We start from the raw sequence: 15,046 nt of genomic DNA, 5'->3' as shown, positions 1-15,046 counted from the left end.
GAAGACGAAGAGCTCCGAAGCAAGGAGAACGAAACGACGACACAGAGGAAACCCCGGAAAGACACACAAAGAAAGATTCCGGAAAGCAAAACAAAGGGAAAGAAGAAGCGGCGCTTGTAAAGCATAAGAAAAACAAAACGCAGAAAGGAGGAAAGGAGCAATAAATAAAGCCTTCACAGAGCCCGAACGGAAAACGAGGAAAAACGGTAAAATGCAATAAATGCAGGAACGGCCATTTTGAATTTTGAAAAACAGACTACTATGCCCGAGCACGACCTCCCAAAAAGGACGAACTCGGGCAGGGGCACTGTTCATACCCTGACCGGGGTCCTCCAACTCGGCAAATTCGCAAGAGGTCCGACCTTATCCTAAAGCTCACACCTAAAGGTCGGACCTCGGACAAAGAGCAAGGAAGGCCCATCAAAAGGAACGCAGCCCAAATCTAAAGGCCGAAAAGGCCTGGAAAAGGCGGTTCCACAAAGATAAAGATAAAACTCCCAAAGATAAGATAAGATAAGAATATCTTATCCAGGGAAGATCACTGCCAACTACTATAAATACACTGGAGCACCCAGGTATGGCATTCATTCCAAATCTACACATATCTGCTTGGACCCATGCTAACTTAAGCATCGGAGTGTCATTGCAGGTACAACCACCAACCATTCTGCATACCAAGCTCGGGTCACCGAACCCCCACCACGGGCCTCTCCAGACGACCGAGCTGCACGTTTCAGGCAAACCCTCGGAACATATACTATGTAACAACAAACAATAACTTGAGTTATCATTGTCTGCATAAAGACCCCAAAAATCAAGTTCTGCTATATGCCTAATAAGGATATGTGTTCTTTTCTTGTTCATTTCAATTTCTCTTAGTTTTGATACTTGCTTGGGGACAAGCAAGATTTAAGTTTGGTGTTGTGATGACAAGTCATCATATACCCATTTTTCAAGCTAATTTCACTTGTTTTATTAGCATTTATGCACTTTCTTGCATCCTAAGTAAGTGATTTGGAATGGAAATGCATAACTTCTTTAAATCAAACAACCACCATGAAATTAATGTTAACTTATGAGGTTTAAGCTAAATTTAATTGATTTTTAATTGATTTATAAGCCTCTTGAATTTAGTGATACTTTGAGTGGTTGTTTTGGTTTATTGTAGGTGAAGAAAAGAAAAAAAAGGAAAAGCGTGGCCTAAGGAAGTGTGGCCCAAGGAGAAGAAAATGTGGTCAAAGAGAGAAGAAGTGTGGCGCACAAAATGAGGAAGGCAAGCATTGCCCTCCACAATGGCACACTGCCCTCTAGGAGGGCAACATAAGGGAACAAAGCATGAAAGGCAACTCTGCCCTGCCCACTACAAGGGCAGAGCACAAATTTGTGCCTTGGAATCAAGAAGAACAAAACCTTGCCCTGCCCTCCACAAGGGCAGTATCGGGCTCACCAAGGGAAGAAAATCAAAGGAAAATGTCTACAATGCTTGCCACAAGAGTTGAACACGGGACCATGAGGAAGCAAGGAATTAAGCTTCACTTTGGTACCAAGAAAGCCAAGGAAAATGGGTAGCGTGTGTAGCATCCAAGTTTCAAACTCGGGACGTCAAAGTGGAAACACTGCCCTGCCCTCCGTGAGGGCAGGGCAGCATTTTGTTGTGGCATGAATCTGGCGCACCAAGGCACAATTCTGGCGCACCACAGCATCATCTGGCAGTACCAGCAGCGCACCAAGGCATCAATCTGGCGCACCAACTTTTTCTGCCCTGCCCACCGCGAGGGCAGGGCAGCATCCTGCGCACCAAGCCTGCACCACGCCCGTACCACGCACGCACCAAGCACCAAATCCTGCCCTGCCCTCCACAAGGGCAGGGCAGCCTCCTGGAAGCAATCCTTCATGGGCTAAAATTGGATAAAAAATCCAATAAAATTCAATTCTTCACCAAATCAAAAGCCCATCCAAATCCCAAGATCCAAGAATAGAAAGTGTATAAATAGGAGTTAGTTTGATGTAAATAGGACCTTTACTTTCATTTTTTACTTTTCACCTTTTCTTTGACTTTTGCATTGGGCACTTTCTTGGGAACTTTGAATTTTGCAACTTCTCTTGGTGACTTCACTGAGATTTTAGAGAATTGGGGAGGAGAATTGATCTCTCTTCTTCCTCGTTCTTGCTTGGGCATTTTTACTTTTCTTGTTTTGAGTTTTGGGTGTGAAGAATTGAGGAAATTCTGTCTCAATCTCCATTCAAAATCTCTTTAATTCCTTTCTGCACAATTGAATTCAACTTCAATTTCCTTTACTGCTTCTTCTTCTATTTCTTGTCAATCGCTTTGTTAGCTTGGATCTGGGAAGGCAATTGAGATCTAGGCTTTGCTACCTAGTCTCTGTAGACCTGAGATCCCAATTTACTTTTGGTTCTTCTATGAACCTTTGCTGCGTTTAATTTCCTTCTGTTTGAACTCCAATTGCTTCTAATTTTCTATTGATTGTTGCAATTCAATTTCCCTTGTTGAAATTCTGAAATCCCTGTCCTCAATTCCCTTTTACATTCAAGCAATTTATATTCCTTGCAATTTAAGTTACTGCAATTTACATTTCTTGCACTTTAAGTTTCAGTCATTTACTTTCTTGTTCTTTAAGATTCTGCAAGTTTACTTTCCTGCTCTTTAATTTACTGCGATTTTCCCTTCCCCCTTTACATTCCAAGCAATTTAGCTTCTGTTAAACACAAATCACTCAACCAATATTTGATTCGCTTGACTAAACCAACTACTAAACTAAAATTGCTCAATCCTTCAATCCCTGTGGGATCGACCTCACTCATGTGAGTTATTATTACTTGATGCGACCCGGTACACTTGCCGGTGAGTTTTGTGTCGGATCGTTTTCCGCACATCAACATTCAGACACCCCAAATGACTGCATGAGTGTTGATATTATTGACTCTCTGGTAAGAGAGGTCAATATGGCTGAGAGTCTCGAATCAGAGCTAGAGGACATCTTTAAGGATGTTCAGCCTGATTTGGAGGAATCAAAGAGAATAATAGAACCTCTGAAAATCCCTCAGGAAGAGGAGAAACCTCCCAAACCCGAGCTCAAACCATTACCACCATCCCTGAAATATGCATTTCTGGGAGAAGGTGATACCTTTCCTGTAATCATAAGCTCTACCTTAGAGCCACAGGAAGAGGAAGCACTAATTCAAGTGCTAAGGACACACAAGACAGCTCTTAGGTGGTCCATCAGCGATCTTAAGGGCATTAGCGCAGCCAGATACATGCACAAGATCCTACTGGAGGGTGACGCCAAGCCAGTGGTCCAACCACAAAGGCGACTGAATCCAGCCATGAAGGAGGTGGTGCAGAAGAAGGTCACTAAATTACTAGAGGCTGGGATTATTTATCCTATTTCTGACAGCCCCTGGGTAAGCCCTGTCCAAGTCGTCCTTAAGAAGGGAGGCATGACATTGGTTCATAATGAAAAAAATGAACTGGTTCCTACAAGAACAGTTACAGGGTGGCGTATGTATATTGATTATAGAAGGCTCAATACAGCCACCAGAAAGGATCATTTTCCTTTACCATTCATGGACCAGATGCTAGAAAGACTAGCAGGTCATGAATACTACTGCTTCCTGGATGGATATTCAGGTTATAATCAAATTGCAGTAGATCCCCAGGATCAAGAGAAAACGGCATTCACATGTCCATCTGGAGTATTTGCATACAGAAGGATGCCATTTGGCCTGTACAATGCACCTGCAACCTTTCAGAGGTGCATGCTCTCAATTTTCTCTGATATGGTGGAAAAATTTCTGGAAGTCTTCATGGATGACTTTTCAGTGTTTGGAGACTCATTCAGCTCCTGTTTTAACCATCTAGCACTTGTTCTAAAGAGATGCCAAGAGACTAACCTGGTTTTAAACTGGGAGAAGTGTCACTTTATGGTGACTGAAGGAATTGTCCTTGGGCACAAAATTTTGAACAAGGGAATAGAGGTGGATCAAGCTAAGGTAGAGGTAATTGAAAAATTACCACCACCTGCCAATGTTAAGGCAATCAGAAGCTTTCTGGGGCATGCAGGATTCTATAGGAGGTTTATAAAGGATTTTTCAAAAATCGCCAAACCTCTTAGCAACCTGCTAGCTGCTGACATGCCATTTGTCTTTGATAAGGAGTGTCTGCAGGCATTTGTGACTCTGAAAGCTAAATTGGTCACAGCACCAATCATCTCTGCACCAAACTGGACATTGCCATTTGAACTATTGTGTGATGCCAGTGACCATGCCATTGGTGCAGTGTTGGGACAGAGACATGTCAAGCTTCTGCACGTCATTTACTATGCCAGTCGGGTTTTAAATGACGCACAGAAGAATTACACAACCACAGAAGTCGGGTTTACACTATTGACAAGTTTAGATCCTATTTAGTAGGATCAAAAGTGATTGTGTACACTAATCATGCTGCTCTTAAATATCTACTCACAAAGCAGGATTCGAAACCCAGACTTATCAGATGGGTGTTGCTTCTGCAAGAGTTTGATATAGAAATAAGAGATAGAAAAGGGACAGAAAACCAAGTAGCAGATCACCTGTCCCGAATAGAACCAGTAGAAGGGGCGTCCCTCCTTCTTACTGAGATCTCTGAAAACTTTTTGGATGAGCAACTCTTTGCCATCCAGGAAGTGCCATGGTTTGCAGACATTACAAACTACAAGGCAGTGAGATTCATACCCAAAGAATACAGTAGGCAGCAATCAAAGAAGCTGATCACGGATGCAAAGTACTATCTTTGGGATGAACCATATCTCTTCAAGAGATGTGCAGACGGAGTAATCCGTAGATGTGTGCCTAAAGAAGAAGCGCAGAGGATCCTATGGCACTTCCATGGATCACAGTATGGAGGACATTTTGGAAGTGAGCGAACAGCCACAAGAGTCCTCCAATGTGGCTTCTACTGGCCTACTCTCTATAAAGATTCCCGAGTGTTTGTGCTTAATTGCGACAGTTGCCAAAGATCTGGCAATCTGCCTCACAGTTATGCCATGTCTCAACAAGGGATCTTGGAGATTGAGTTGTTTGATGTATGGGGTATTGACTTCATGGGACCTTTCCCACCATCATACTCAAACACTTATATTCTGGTGGCGGTGGATTATGTATCCAAATGGGTAGAAACTATTGCTACACCCACTAATGACACTAAGACAGTGTTAAAATTCCTCCAGAAACACATCTTCAGCATATTTGGCACCCCTAGAGTACTAATCACTGATTGGGGCACTCATTTCTGCAATAAACAGCTCTATTCTGCTTTGGTTCGTTATGGAGTTAGCCACAGGGTGGCCACTCTGATGTGCGGATAATTTATACGCTTTTTGGCATTGTTTTTATTTAGTTTTTAGTATGATTTAGTTGGTTTTTAGTATATTTTTATTAGTTTTTAATTAATAATCACATTTCTGGACTTAACAATGATTTTGTGTATTTTTCTATGATTTCAGATATTTTCTGGCTGAAATTGAGGGAGCTGAGCAAAAATCTGATTCAGGCTGTAAAAGGACTACTAATGCTGTTGGATTCTGACCTCCCTGCACTCGGAATAGATTTTTTGGAGCTACAGGAGTCCAATTGACGCGCTCTCAATTGGGTAGGAAAGTAGACATCCAGGGCTTTCCAGCAATATATAATAGTTCATACTTTGCACGAAGATATACGACGTAAACTGGCGTTCAACGCCAGTTTCATGCTGCTGTCTAGCGTCCAGCGCCAGAAACAGGTTACAAGTTGGAGTTCAGCGCCCAAAACACGTTACAACCTGGCGTTCAACTCCAGAAACAGCCCAAGCACGTGAGAGGCTTAGTTTACTCATTTTCTGTAAACCTAGGTTACTAGTTTACTATTTAAACAACTTTTAGAGACTTATTTTGTACCTCATGACATTTTCAGATATGAATTTCATACACTTTGACGGCATGAGTCTCTAAACTCCATTGTTGGGGGTGAGGAGCTCTATAGCTTCTCAATGAATTAATGCAATTGTTTCTATTTCTCCATTCAAACGTGTGTGTTCCTATCTAAGATGTTCATTCGCGCTTAATTATGAAGAAGGTGATGATCCGTGAAACTCATCACCTTCCTCAATCCATGAACGTGTGCCTGACAACCACCTCCGTTCTACATTAGATTGAATGAGTATCTCTTAGATTCTTTCATCAGAATCTTCGTGGTATAAGCTAGATTGATGGCGGCATTCAAGAGAATCCGGAAAGTCTAAACCTTGTCTGTGGTATTTCGAGTAGGATTCAAGGATTGAATGACTGTGACGAGCTTCAAACTCGCGATTGCTGGGCGTGATGACAAACGCAAAAGGATCAATGGATCATATTCCAACATGATCGAGAACCAACAGCTGATTAGCCGTGCTGTGATAGAGCATCTGGACCGTTTTCACTGAGAGGATGGGAGGTAGCCACTGACAATGGTGACACCCTACATACAGCTTGCCATGGAAGGAACTTTGCACTTTGGAATTGAGTTTAATATTACATTACAGGAATTCAGAAGACAAAGCATCTCCAAAACTCCAACATATTCTCCATTATTAAAGTAACAATTATTTATTTCACGCTCGTTTATTTTTCTAATAATTCCTACTGATAATTTCAATCGATATCCTGACTAAGAATAATAAAATAAACATAGCTTGCTTCAAACCAATAATCTCCGTGGGATCGACCCTTACTCATGTAAGGTATTACTTGGATGACCCAGTGCACTTGCTGGTTAGTTGTGCGGATTGCAAAAGTGTGATTGCAATTTCGTGCACCAAGTTTTTGGCGCCGTTGCCGGGGATTATTCGAGTTTGAACAACTAAGGGTTTATTTTGTTGCTTAGATTAGGAATAATTTATTTTTGTTGTTATAGAGTCATTAAATTCTGAGTCCTTTATTCCCTTTTCAAAATTTTTCAAAAAAAAAAATATTATTTTTCTTTATCAATTTCTAATTTTCGTGTGTTTAGTGTCTTGTTCTAAGTTTGGTGTCAATTGCATGTTTTTCCTTGTCTTTTAATTTTTCGAATTGCATGTTCTTGTTCTTCCTTTATCTTCAAATTGTTCTTGTCAATTTTTCTTGTTTGACCTTTGGTTTGTCTTGTTCTGTGTCTTTTCTTGTTTTTCTTGTGCTTTTTCAAAACATTAGTTTTCAAAAAAAAATTTATTCTTATCTATAAAAATAATACATCTTTAAAATACGTTACATTTTTAGCTCAGTTGGTTAGAGCGTTGGCTTATGTTCTAGGCAATTGGGTATCTTATTTTTAAAATCTTTTCTTCAAAAATAATTTTTCTTGATTTAATCTTGTGCCAAACTTTAAGTTTGGTGTTTTCTTGTTGATCTTTCTTTAATTTTCAAAAATTTATCTTGGTTTTCTAAAAATTTTAAGTTTGGTGTTCTTTCTTTTGTTCTTGGTGTTCTTGTGAATCTTCAAGGTGTTCTTGAGTCTTTCTTATGTTTTGATCTTAAAATTTTTAAGTTTGGTGTTCCTTGGTGTTTTCCCTCCAAAATTTTCGAAAATAAGGAGCATTAGATCTAAAAATTTTAAGTCTTGTGTCTTTTGTGTGTTTTTCTCTTTCATCATAAAATTCAAAATTCAAAAAGATATCTTTTCTAACTAATTTTAAACTATATTTTCGAAATTTTTATATAAAAATTTAGATTTCAATTTCAAAATTTTTCAATTCTTATCTTTTTAAGTAAAAAAAAATTTATATATATATATATATATCTTTTTCAAAATATCCTAATCACTTTCTCTCTCCTCAAATTTTCGAAAATATTCATAAAAGTTTTCAAATTTCTAGTAATTTTAATTTTCTTTCTTTATTTATTTTATTTTTATTTCGGTTTTTTATTTTATTTTATTTTATTATTTCGAAAATCAATTTTTTTTATATAATAAATTAAATAAAATAAACAATATCAACATCCATACCATCTCCCTTGCTCTATCATGGAACTAAGTGGAAATGAACAGTCCAGAAGGATTTTGGGGTCATATGCTAATCCCACTACTGCTTCATATGGGAGTAGTATCTGTATACCCTCCATTGGAGTTAGTAGCTTTGAGTTGAATCCTTAGCTCATTATCATGGTGCAGCAAAGCTGCCAGTATTTCGGTCTTCCACATGAAGAACCTACAGAGTTTCTGGCACAATTTTTACAAATTGCTGATACAGTACATGATAAGGAAGTAGATCAGGATGTCTACGATTATTACTATTTCCATTTGCTGTAAAAGACCAAGCTAAGAGGTGGTTAAATAACCAACCTAAGAACAGCATAAAAACATGGAAACAGCTGTCAGAAAAATTCCTGAATCACTATTTTCCTCCAAAACGGATGACACAGCTAAGGCTAAGCATCCAAGGCTTCAAACAAGGAGATAATGAATCCCTTTATGATGCCTGGGAGAGATACAGAGAGATGCTAAGAAAATGCCCCTCTGAAATATTTTCAGAGTGGGTGCAATTAGACATCTTCTACTATGGGCTTACAGAAAAAGCTCAAATTTCTCTAGATCACTCAGCTGGTGGATCTATACGTATGAGAAAAACAATTGAAGAAGCTCAAGATCTCATTGATACAGTTGCCAGAAATCAGCATCTGTACCTAAGCAGTGAATCTTCCATGAAAGAAGAAGCTAAAACAATAACTGTTGAACTCAGTCCTGTAGATCAGGCTAATGAACTCAATCAGCAGCTGGATTTTCTAACTCAGCAGCTAGCCGAATTCAAGGAAATACTACAAGAAACAAGAATGGCTAACAGAAATATGGAAGTACAGTTAAAGCAAACAGAAAAGCAACTGTCAAAACAGATAACAGAAGAATGCCAAGCAGTTCAATTAAGAAGTGGGAAAACATTAAATACCTCACTTCAAAGCAGCAGGAAGCCAAGAAATGAACAAATGACTACTCAAAATCCCTTTGAGGACAATCAGAGCCCAGAGAGGAATAGTGCTAGCACTGAACGCCCAAACCATGCTCATTCTTGGCTTTCAACGCCAGAAACAAGCAAAGACTTGGCGTTGAACGCGCAAAGGGAGCATAGTTCTGGCGTTTAGATGCCAGAAACAGGCAAGGAGCTGGCACCTAACGCCACTCCAGCTTCCACCCCTGGCATCCAAATACCAGTGGGGGATCAGACACATACAAGTGCTGATAACAACCCTTCTAAAAGGGCTTCCCAACTCACTTCTACAGGTAATAAACCTACAGCAACTAAGGTTGAGGAATACAAAGCCAAAATGACTTATCCTCAAAAACTCCGCCAAGCGGAATAGGATAAGCAATTTGCCCGCTTTGCAAACTATCTCAGGACTCTTGAAATAAAGATTCCGTTTGTAGAAGCACTTGAGCAAATACCCTCTTATGCCAAGTTCATGAAAGAGATCTTAAGTCATAAGAAGGATTGGAGAGAAACTGAAAAAGTTTACCTCACTGAAGAATGCAGTGCAGTCATTCTGAAAAGCTTACCTGAGAAGCTTAAAGACCACGGGAGCTTTATGATGCCATGCACATTAGAGGGTAACTGCACCAAGATAGCTCTATGTGATCTTGGGGCAAGCATCAACCTAATCCCTGCATCCACTATCAGAAAGCTTGGCTTGACTGAAGAGGTCAAACCAACCCGGATCTGTCTTCAACTTGCTGATGGCTCTATTAAATACCCATCAGGCATAATTGAGGACATGATTGTCAAGGTTGGGCTATTTGCCTTCCCCACTGACTTTGTAGTGCTGGAAATGGAGGAGCACAAGAGTGCAACTCTCATTTTAGGAAGACCATTCCTAGCAATTGGACGAACCCTCATTGACGTCCAAAAAGGGGAGATAACCCTGAGAGTCAATGAGGATGAGTTTAAGTTGAATGTTGTCAAAGCTATGCAACATCCAAACACATCTGACGACTGCCTGGGCGTTGATATTATTGACTCCCTGGTGGAAGAGGTCCATATGACTGAGAGTCTCGAATCAGAGCTAGAGGACATTTTTAAAGATGTTCAGCCTGATCTGGAGGAACCAGAGGAAATAAAAGAACCTCTAAAAACTCCTCAGGAAGAGGAGAAACCTCCTAAACCCGAGCTCAAACCACTACCACCATCCCTGAAATATGCATTTCTGGGAGAAGGTGACACTTTTCCTGTAATCATAAGCTCTGCTTTAGGGCCACAGGAAGAGAAAGCACTAATTCAGGTGCTAAGGACACACAAGATAGCTCTTGGGTGGTCCATAAGTGATCTTAAGGGCGTTAGCTGATGCCAAGGCATCTTAGGCTAGTTTCACTAGCATTTTTCTGTTAGTTTTAGTTGTTGTATGCATTTTCTTGAGCTTAAAGTAACCAAGAATGGTTAAATGAACAACAAAGCAATGAACCATCCAAACAGTATGATTTTGATGCAAATTCCATGAGTTTTTAGTTATATTACTTGAATGCTATGAATGGATGATTTCTCATGAAATTTTGCAAGACTTTGATGCAATTGTTTGGATGATTTCAGGGAAGAAGAGGCTAGGCAAGGAAGCAACAAAATCAATAAAGGAAGCTTGAATATCAAATGTGGAGTTTAAGCTCCAGTTTAAGCCTAAACTGGAGCTTAAACGCCAGAATCATGAGAAAGGAGGAAATGCTGTAACTGGCGTTTAACCTCCAGTTTAACCTTAAACTGGAAGTTAAACGCCAGAATGAGAAAGGCACTAAGAAGCATTTCCACGTTTAACCTCCAGTTTAACCTTAAACTGGAGGTTAAACGCCAGAATGAGAATTGAACCAAAGGAGCTTAAACGTGTTCGACACTTTTTCTCACCAAGGAGCAATTCCACGTTTAACCTCCAGTTTAACCTTAAACTGGAGGTTAAACGCCAGAAGCAAGAGAGGCACCAGGAGCATTTCCACGTTTAACCTCCAGTTTAACCTTAAACTGGAGGTTAAACGTGTTCGACTATTTCTCTCCTCCAGGGTTGCTTTCTCATTTTCCACGTTTAACCTCCAGTTTAACCTTAAACTGGAGGTTAAACGTGTTCGACTATTTCTCTCCTCCAGGGTTGCTTTCTCATTTTCCACGTTTAACCTCCAGTTTAACCTTAAACTGGAGGTTAAACGTGTTCGACCCAATTGCTCCTCCAGGGTTGTTTTCTTCATTTCCACGTTTAAGCTTCAGTTTAACCTTAAACTGGAACTTAAACGTGTTCGACATTTTACACCCCTGGGTTGCTTTCTTCCAATTCCACGTTTAAGTTTCAGTTTAACCTTAAACTGGAACTTAAACTTCAACTTAAACGCCACCTTTTGAAAGGGTTTCTGGGCCAAATATATTGAAGTTTAAGTTAGCATTTGAGCACAGATATTAACTTAAACGTATTATGGTATGAAACCCAATTGAATATCATGGTTTATGGGATTGGGCCGGAAGAATTGATGAGTCTGGAACTTCAATTTGTTGAGTCTTGTGTCATTACTTGTTTATCACTAAGTTTGCTCAATGAATGTTACAGAATTGGATCACAGCCTCATCAGGATTATGGATCATAAACCCAAAGCAAAAGGAAATCAAGAGAAAGCCTCAAAGCCCAAGAAACTCAACAGAAGCTCAATTTAGAAAGTGTATAAATAGGATAGAATTGAAGTTAGTTGGCACTTTTGACAGGAGGGAACTTTTTGATCATTTGCTAGTTTTCATACTCTTTGTAATTGAATTCAGAGCTATGACTCACTAAACCCCTTTCATTGGGTTAGGGAGCTCTATTGTAATTCAATGAATCAATAATAGTTTTATCTTCTTCTTCAATCTTTTCTCTTGAATTTTGTTAGAAAGCTTCTCGATCTAATTCCATTGGGTAGTTGTCTTGGGAAAGAAACTACCCATAATTGGAATCCTTCGGAACCTTGGGAAAGGAATGATGGATTCATGCTAGAGAAGCTTTCTCACAGTGAATTGGATTGGGGTTTGGATGGATATTGTGACATGTAATCCTACCAAATTGTGGTCCATGAAACTGTGTGGTATAATCAGTGATCGAGCATCATCTCTTCTTATGAACATTTAAACCAAGGGATTGGGAATTTGTTTGTTTTTAGAGAGAATTGGTGAGCCAAGGGATTGGGATCCAATCATATAAGATTGCCAAGCAACATTCAATGAATGCATTGGTTGAGGAAGAGATGAAAATGTTTAGATTCGGCGATTTCAATATCTCCTGACCCCAATGAATTCCCCATCTCTGATCTATCCTTTTCTATTTACATTCTGCAATTTCAATTCATGCAATCACCCCAATTCCCTTTTAATTTCAGCAATTTAGCTTCTCGCTCTTTAATTCATGCAATTTTACATTCCGCAATTCTCATCTAAATCTTGATTCCGCTCAACTAGAACACACTTCTAATCTGAATTGCTCACTCAACCAATCCTTGTGGGATTCGACCTCACTCTATTGTGAGTTTTTACTTGACGATAACCGGTGCACTTGCCGGAAGGAATTTTTGCCGATCGTGCAATTTCCTAAAATCGTAGCATATCAACTTTATGCAACATCAAGTTTACGGCGCCGTTGCCGGGGATTGGTTTTCGATTGACAATTCTCAAATTGGAAGTTAACTAGATTGAGCATTTTTCTTGTTTTGTTAATTTAGTTCAAGTTACTTGTTGAATTTTAATTTCTGCACTCTGTTAATTGCTTTTTCTTTCTTATGTCTTTCAATTCAAGCAACTAACTCACTGACCCACTAACTATTTGAATTAATTCCTCAACTGCTCTAACCATACTCTTCCATTAACCAAGAGTATTCCACTTGTTTGTTGCTTGTGGTGTGTTCTTGTATGACAGGTAGGAGAGGAGAGACATCAACTCCTCCATATACCGAACCAGAGAGGACCCTTCATAGACTTAGAAGGGAAGCAAGAGGGAAGAGAGTACTGAGAGAAGAAGAATCTGAAGGAGAATCTGAGGACAATTTTGAGGAAGCTCTAGATCTCAACATGGATAGAGAAGTTCACAACCATGAGAGGGCTGATGGAAACAATGCCATTCCTGAGAGGAGGGTTCTTGGTTCATACATAAATCCAACCTCTGGGAATTGTGGTAGCAGCATCCAAAAACCACCCATTCAGGCCAACAATTTTGAACTCAAACCACAGCTAATATCATTGGTGGAGGATCATTGTTCATTTGGTGGGAGTGCTAATGAAGATCCAAACCAACATCTCACAAAATTCCTGAGAATTTGCGACACTGTGAAGTCCAATGGAGTCCAGGAAGATGCCTATAAACTGCTCTTGTTCCCATTTTCACTTAGGGACAAGGCAGCTAAGTGGCTGGAATCATTCCCAAGGGGGAGCCTAACAACCTGGGATGAGGTGGAGAGCAAGTTTCTGGCACGTTTCTACCCCCCACAAAAGGTCAATAGGCTTCGATCTGAGGTCCAGACTTTCAGACAACAGGATGGTGAGACGCTCTACGAGGCATGGGAGAGGTTCAAAGAATTGACAAGAAAATGCCCACCAGACATGTTCCATGACTGGGTGCAATTACATATTTTCTATGATGGACTTTCTTATGAATCAAGGAAGGCTGTAGACCATTCATCAGGAGGTTCATTGAACAGGAAAAAGACTATGGAAGAAGCCATTGAAGTGATTGAGACAGTGGCTGAGAATGAATACTACTATGCTTCAGAGAGGCACAACACTAAGGGAGTCATGGAGCTGAACCATGTTGATACAATTCTAGCCCAAAACAAGGTGTTTGCCAAGCAACTAGCAGAGCTCACCAGGAAATTAGACACAAAGCAAGTGGCTGCAATACACACACAAGATCAAGAGGAAGTAAGCATTGAAGGAGGTGATTGGGAAGAGGCCAACTATGTGGGAAACCAACAAAAGCAATCATATGATCCACATTCCAACACTTACAACCCAGGATGGAAAAACCACCCAAACTTTGGGTGGGGAAACCAGCAAACCCAACCACAAACCCACAAACCTTACAACCACAACCAACATAACAATTCCACATACCAAAACTCCAACCAAAGATCATACCAAGCCACACAAAACACTTACTCCCAACCACCATATCATGGCCAAAATAATCAACCTGCCCAATCCAATCCGAACCAACAATTTCAAGATCAATTAAACAGGATAGAAGGAATACTAGCAAACATGGGTCAGGACATAAATGAGTTGAAAAGCTTTAGGGAAGATGTGAGATCGACCTTAAGGAACCATGGTGAAAAGCTCAAGTGGATGGAGTCTCGAGTAGGAGAGCTATCTCAACAGGCCCCCAAGTCAACTGCAGTGTTCCCTAGTGACACAGAAAAGAATCCTAAAGGGGAACAAAAGGGAGTGAGATGGGAAGAATGCAAGGCCATCACCATATTGAAGGAAGTCTCAGAAGAAGAAGGAATCAGACCCTCAGAAAAGGAGCCAGAAATCTTGAAAGAAGGTGTGGAAGAAGCTAAGCAGGAAAGTGAAACTGAGCAAGCCAAGGAAATGCAAAAGGAAGGCATGCTGGGAACATACCAACCAAAAGCACCATTTCCTCAGAGGTTAGGAGGAGGTGAAAAAGGGAAAACATATTCAAAGTTCTTAGAAACATTTAAGTCTCTCCATATCAATATTCCCTTTCTTGAGATCCTCCAGCAGATGCCTACACATATCAAGTATTTGAAGGAATTGCTGAGCAAGAAAAGAGTTTTGAAGGGAGGACAAACTGTAATAATGAACAAGGAATGCAGTGCACTCATCAAGAAGGATATGGTCTCTAAGAAAACAGACCCAGGAAGTTTTCATATCCCCTGCATCATAGGGGAAACAAAAATTGACAGAGGATTCTGTGATCTAGGAGCTAGCATAAATGTGATGCCTCTGACTCTTATGAGGAGGCTACAACTGAATGAGGTGAGATCCACTGATGTAATCATACAACTGGCTGACAAAACTCAAAAGCAAGCTGAAGGGGTAGTTGAGAATGTGCTGGTGAAAGTG

The 15,046-nt window shown here is 40.1% G+C and overlaps 1 non-coding gene across 1 annotated transcript; it reads right to left on the bottom strand.

The window, feature by feature from the left end:
• Positions 1-13,462: 13,462 nt before the first annotated feature.
• LOC130949993 (small nucleolar RNA R71) lies at positions 13,463-13,566 on the bottom strand. The gene has a single exon (XR_009073502.1). It is a non-coding gene; the product is annotated as a small nucleolar RNA R71 (small nucleolar RNA).
• Between the last annotated feature and the right edge of the window lie 1,480 nt (positions 13,567-15,046).

The sequence above is a fragment of the Arachis stenosperma genome, chromosome 1 (assembly GCF_014773155.1).
Source record: "Arachis stenosperma cultivar V10309 chromosome 1, arast.V10309.gnm1.PFL2, whole genome shotgun sequence".
Taxonomy (NCBI): Eukaryota; Viridiplantae; Streptophyta; class Magnoliopsida; order Fabales; family Fabaceae; genus Arachis; species Arachis stenosperma.
The sequence above is the reverse complement of the archived record's forward strand: the minus strand, read 5'-3'. Positions and strand labels throughout refer to the sequence as shown.